The following is a 6,957-nucleotide window of genomic DNA, read 5'->3' on the forward strand; positions in this document are numbered from 1 at the left end:
TTTTAGTAGAGATGGTGTTTCACCGGGTTAGCCAGGATGGTCTCGATCTCCTGACCTTGTGATCCACCCGTCTCGGCCTCCCAAAGTACTGGGATTACAGGCTTGAGCCACTGCGCCCGGCCTATGGTTTTCATTGCAGAGATCTTTCACTTACTTCTTAGGTTAAATTAATTCCTAGATATTTTATTTTATTTGTAGCTATTATAAACAGGACTTTCTTGATTTCTTTTTGATTGTTCAGTTAGCATATAGAAATGCTATTGATTGTTGGCTTTTATTTTAATTTTTATTTTTTTCTCTCAGTGATCCTGAAGAGAATGCTACTGATTTTTACATGTTGATTTAGTACCCTGCAACTTTACTGAATTTATTGGTTCTAAGTTTTTTTTGTTTTTTTGTTGTTGTTGTTGTTGAGACGGAGTCTCGCTCTGTCGCCCAGGCTGGAGTGCAGTGGCTGGATCTCAGCTCACTGTAAGCTCCGTCTCCCGGCTTTACTCCATTCTCCTGCCTCAGCCTCCCAAGTAGCTGGGACCACAGGCGCCGCCACCTCGCCCGGCTAGTTTTTGTATTTTTAGTAGAGATGGGGTTTCACTGTGGTCTCGATCTCCTGACCTTGTGATCTGCCCGCCTTGGCCTCCCAAAGTGCTGGGATTACAGGCGTGAGCCACCACGCCTGGCCCAAGGTTTCTTAATACTATTTCCAAGTAAACTATCTTATGAACATTAAACCTCTATATCAATTGAAATATGTTTTTAGAGAAAATTTTCTAAGAATAAATACATTTTATGCTGAGCTTATTTCTTTTGTTGGCTTCTTTTTAACAATTTCTGACAGTCTTGAGATTTTCTTCAGAGACATTTCTTTGTCTTGTGAGTGTAAATTACCTTAGATTCCTCCTGGGATGTTTGTACTGATCTTCAATGTTCTGGTCTTTCTAGTCTTTCTATTTTTTCCCTAAAATATAGACCCAGAAAAATAGTCCTGAATTAGTATAAGATTATTTAAAAATCATTAGCTTCCATGTTTATGGGACACTGCAGCCATGCCTGATTTGTTCATCGAAGGATTGTCTATCCATACTCCAAATCCCTGAATAGCACTGATGAGCTAGAAACACATGTTCCTTAATTCACTGAGGGAGGTAATATTGTCACCCCTACCTATAGAGATGAATTTCCTGAAAGTTTCCTGCATCGCATCTCTGTAGAGATTCTTCTGGCAAGGATCCAGCAAAGCCCACTCCTCCTGGGTGAAGTTCACAGCCACATCCTCAAAGGCCACTGAGTCCTGAAACATCGCACAGGTGCAGAGGAGGACGGGTGAGATTGACAGCACTGGGATCCTAGACTCTATTCCTAAGAAATTCTCATGATGCTGTGGACTCCAAACACATATTCCCTGCCTCTGTCATCAGACCTCTTACTCTCCTGTCTACACTCACTTCCTCTCAAACAGCAATTTTGATGCCAGAGTGGAACTATGGGGTAAAGCAACAGCAAAATAGGAAAATGCAGCCTTCTGCCATGTGAGGACACAGCAAGAGGATGGAGTTCATGAGGAACAGATCCTCTGGACACGGAACCTGCCAGTGCCTTGATCTCCCTTTTTTTTTTTCTGAGATGGGGTCTCACTCTGTCACCTAGGCTGGAGTGCAGTGGCACGATCTCAGCTCACTGCAACTTCCACCTCCTGAGTTCAAGCAGTTCTCCTGCCTCGCCCTCCTGAGTAGCTGGGATTGCAGGCACGCGCCACCATGCCCAGCTAATTTTTGTATTTTTAGTAGAGATGGGGTTTCACCATGTTGGTCAGGCTGGTTTCAAACTCCTGATCTCGTGATCTGCCCACCTTGGCCTCCCAAAGTGTTGGGATTACAGGCGTGAGCCACCGCGCCCGGCGTACCTTGATCTCAGACTTCCCAGCGTCCAGAACTATGGAGCTGCATTGGCCCTCCTCCCTTGAACCTGTACTGGACTTAGTGACTCACTTCCAAAGAACAGAGTATGGAAAGGGGAAAAAATAGTAACTTTAAAGTGGAGAAACCTGAAAACCCTGCTTTAAGCAAGTGATCAAGGTTACTGTCACCAGCTGTATCTAGTGATGAGCCTGGACACTTCACCTTTGTGGCATTCTCCCGCAAAACACCTAACTGCAGTCTAATCATGAGAAAAATTCCAAAATGAGGAACATTCTACGGATACCTGACCAGCACTCTTAAAACTGTCAAAGTGATTTTTAAAAAACAAGGAATGACTGAGAAATTGTCACAGAACAGATCAAGGAGACATGAGGACTAAATACAGTGGGGGTATACTGGATTGGGTCCTGGAAAAGAAAAAGGATATTAGTGGAAAAACTGTTGAAAATCTGGAGTTTCATTAATAGTAATATACAAATGATAACTTCTTAGTTTTAATGGACCATGGTTATGTAAGATGCTCACACTAGAAGAAAATGGGTGACAGGTATATGGAAACTTTGTATATTATCTTTACAACTTTTCTATATATCTAAAATTATTCCAAAATAACAAATGTATGGCCAGGCATGGTGGCTCACGCCTGTAATCCCAGCACTTTGGGAGGCCAAGGCGGGCAGATCACCTGAGATCAGGAGTTCAAAACCAGGCTGGCCAACATGGCAAAACCCTGTCTCTACTAAAAATACAAAAATTAGTCGGGTGTGGTGGCAGGCGCCTGTAATCCCAGCTACTCAGGGAGGCTGAGGCATGAGAATCACTTGAACGCAGGAGGCAGAGGTTGCAGTGAGCCAAGATCGAGCCACTGCACTCCAGCCTGGACAACAGAGTGAGACTCCATCTTTAAAAAAAGAATAGGAAAATGTGTCTTTTTGGTGAATCCGGAGAGAAAGATGTGCTTCCTGGGTACCCCTAATGTCTCTTCGTACAGTGGGTGTGTAGCATCTGTCGTAACAGAGTCCTACTAATTCATGTGCAGAAAAAAAGCTCACAATAGCAGTCCTGAGACTACGTATCCTTGAAAATGTTTATTCACAAAGTTTAACCTTTGATAGTATCTGGAAAGTGGATTTGATTCTGATTCAAACAGCACAGGCGAATGCAAAAACAAACAAAAGCTGAATTTTGCATGGGATCTCACCGACCCAACTGATTAAGAGTGTCATAACTAACTGAAACAGAAACCCATGACCAAAACCATTCGGGAAATAGTACTGGGGTAGGACAACATAAATTGTAATTGATGAAGTGCTGAAGGCTGAATGGGGACAAGGTTTAGAGGTAAAAACTCTGTGGGGGGCAGTCTTAACAAAAAGGCAATGTGATTTATGAAAATTAAGAACTTTTGTGTAGGGGAACACACTGTCAACAAGGGAAAAGAAAACTCATCAATTTGGGGAAAATAATGGTAAGTCATATATCTGGTATGGTCTTAATATTCAGCAAATATAAACAACTTCCACAATTCAACTATAAAAACACATCAAACGCGCCAAATGGAAAGCTTTGATGAGGATGTTGGCAAACCGGAACCTATGTACACTGTCGAAAGGATTGTAAAATGGCTTAGCTATGAAAAACAGTATGGTGGTACCTCAAAAATTAAAAACAAAATTACCAAATGTTGTAGCAACCCACTTTTGGGTTGAATTATATTTTCAGTTCAAAAGAATTGAAAGTAGGATCTCAAAGAAATATTTGAAAATCATTAACAGCTGGGTACAGTGGCTGATGCCTGTAACCCCAACACTTTTAGGAGGCTAAGGCAGGAAGATCAATTGAGCCCAGGAGTTTGAGACCAGCCTAGGCAACAGAGAGAGAGCCAATCTCTATAAAAAATAAAATAAATTGAGGCCGGGCGCGGTGGCTCAAGCCTGTAATCCCAGCACTTCGGGAGGCCGAGACAGGCGGATCATGAGGTCAGGAGATCGAGACCATCTTGGCTAACACGGTGAAACCCCATCTCTACTAAAAATACAAAACATTAGCCGGGCGAGGTGGCGGGCGCCTGTGGTCCCAGCTACTCAGGAGGCTGCGGCAGGAGAATGGCGTGAACCCGGGAGGCGGAGGTTGCAGGGAGCTGAGATCCGGCCACTGCACTCCAGCCTGGGCGACAGAGGGAGACTCCGTCTCAAAAAAAAAAAAAAAAAAAAAAGTAAAGTGGTGAAAAAACAGCTACCCCATAGAAAGAGGTGGACGTTTCTGTAAGTAAGAGAAGGAACATATCCACCCTAGGTACAATGCTTGCATATATGGGGAGATGTGCTCTGCTACAAGGGTTCATAATAAAGGATTAATTTTCTTAATTACTATATTTTGCAAGAATCGATATTATTATCTTTAAAGCAAAATTAGAAATGCCTTTGTTCTCCAGATATTGGGATATCTGGACACTACAAAGTCCGGGTCTGTTTAATAAACATTATTAATTTGTTCCCTTAACTGTATGCATCTAGAGGCTAGGTATGCCTAACTTTCTAGGAATGAAGACCAGCAATTCCCAGCCTCAGTTTCCTAGCCTTCAAAATGGAGTCGCTCTGGTTTGAATGCCTCTGACAACAACACATTACCTAACTTCAAGTTATGCTACAAGGCTATTGCAATCAAATCAGCATGGTACTGGCATAAAAACATACACAGAGATAAATGAAACAGAATAGAGAACCTAGAACTAAATCCACATATTTACATCCAACTGGTTTTTTACAAAGTCAACAAGAACATGCATTGGGGTAAGGACACCCTTTTCAATAAACGGTGCTGGGAACATTGGATTGCCATATGGAAAAGAGTGAAGCTGGATCCTGATCTCTCTCCATATATAAAAGTCAATTCAAAATGTACTTAAATGTAAATCCCAAAACTATACAAATACTAGAAGGAAATCTAAGGAACTCTCTTCTGGACATTGGTCTAGGCAAAAAATGCCTGATTAAGACCTCAAAAGCACAGGCAACAATAACAAAATAGACAAATGTGACTTAAGTAAATGGAAAAGCTTCTGCACAGCAAAATAAATAATCAATAAAGTGAACAAACAACCTGAAGAATGGGAGAAATTAATTGCAAACTATACATTAACAAAATACTAATATCCAGAATACACAGAGAACTCAAAACAACTCAACAACAACAAAAACAATCCCATTAAGGAAAGGTAAAGCCTGGGCGTGGTGGCTCACACCTGTAATCCCAGCACTTTGAGAGGCTGAGGTAGGCAGATCACCTGAAGTCAGGAGTTCGAGACCGGTCTGGCCAACATGGTGAAACCCCGTCTCTACCAAAAATACAAAACCGGGTGTGGTGGCAGGTGCCTGTAATCCCAGCTACTCAAGAGGCTGAGGCAAGAGAATCACTTGAACCTGGGAGACAGAGGTTGCAGTGAGCTGAGATCACGCCACTGCACTCCAACCTGGGTGAGAGTCTGTCTCAAAAAAAAAAAAAGGTAAAAAGTGGTCTAAGGACATAAATAGACATTTTTCCTTCCTTTCTTTTCTCCCTCCCTCCCCCTTCCTTCCTTTCTCCTTCTTTTCCTTTCCTTTCCTTTCTCTCTTTCTTTTCTTTTCTTTTTTCAGAGACAGTGTCTCATTCTGTCACCCAAGCTAGAATTCAGTGATACAATATTAGCCACTCAAATTCCTGGGCTCAAGAGACCCACCTGCCTCAGCCTTCTGAGTAGCTGGGATTACAGGCACATGTCATGACACACAGTTAATGTTTTTTTTTTTTTTAAGAGACAGGGTTGGGCCACGTGTGGTGGCTCACGCCTGTAATCCCAGCAATCTGAGAGGCTGAGGTAGGCAGATCATGAGATCAGGAGTTCGAGTAAAGCCTGACCAACATGGTAAAACCCCGTCTCTACCAAAACTACAAAAATTAGCCAGGCATGAGGGCATTCGCCTGTAAGTGCAGCTACTCAGGAGGCTAAGGCAGGAGAATCGCTTGAACCCAGGAGCTAGAGGTTGCAGTGAGCCGGGATCCTTCCACTGCACTCCAGCCTGGGCAACAGAGTGAGACTCTATCTCAAAAAAAAAAAAAAAAAAAGAGAGAGAGAGAGAGACAGAGTCTCACTATGTTGCCCAGGCTAGTCCCAAACTCCTGGCCTCAAGCAATTCTCCTGCCTTGGCCTCCCAAAGTGTGGGTAATACAGGCGTGAGCCACCATGCCCAGCTGACATTTTTCAAAAGAAGACGTACAAATAGTTAACAGGCATATGAAAACATGCTCAGCATCCCTAATCATCAGAGAAATGCAAATTAAAGTCAAAATGAGATATCATCTTACACCAGTCAGAATGACTATAATTAAAAAGAGGGAAAAAAATAACAGATGTTGGTGAGGATGCAGAGAAAAGGGAATGTTTATATGCTGTTGGTGGGATGTAAATTAGTACAATCTTTATGGAAAACAGTATAGAGATTTCTCAAAGAACTAAAAATAGAACTACCCTTTGATCCGGCAATCCCACTATTGGGTATCTACCCAAAAAACAAGAAATCATTACTTCAAAAACATACCTATACTTGTATGTTTATCACAGCACTATTCACAATAGCAGGCATATGGAATCCACCTAAGTGTCCATGAATAGATGACTGGATAAAGAAAATGTGTTATATATACACAATAGAATACTATTCAGCCATAAAAAGAATAAAATTATATCTTTTGCAGCAACATGAATAGAAGTGGAGGCCCAATCTTAAGTGAAACAACTCAGACACAGGAAGACAAATACCGCATGTTCTCACATATAAGTGGGAGCTAAGTAATGTGTACACATAAACATAGAGTGTGAAATAATAGACAGTGGAGAATTAGAAGGGTGGGGAGTGGGAAGGGAGGGGACAGAGAAATTACTTAATGAATACAATGTACTTTTTCCCAGTGATGGATACACTAAAAGCCCTATCTTCACCACTATGCAAATATATCCATGTTACAAAATTACACTAGTACTACACATTTTTTTTTTTTTTTG

The sequence above is a fragment of the Colobus angolensis genome, unplaced genomic scaffold, assembly GCF_000951035.1.
Source record: "Colobus angolensis palliatus isolate OR3802 unplaced genomic scaffold, Cang.pa_1.0 Scaffold39, whole genome shotgun sequence".
Classification (NCBI taxonomy): domain Eukaryota; kingdom Metazoa; phylum Chordata; class Mammalia; order Primates; family Cercopithecidae; genus Colobus; species Colobus angolensis.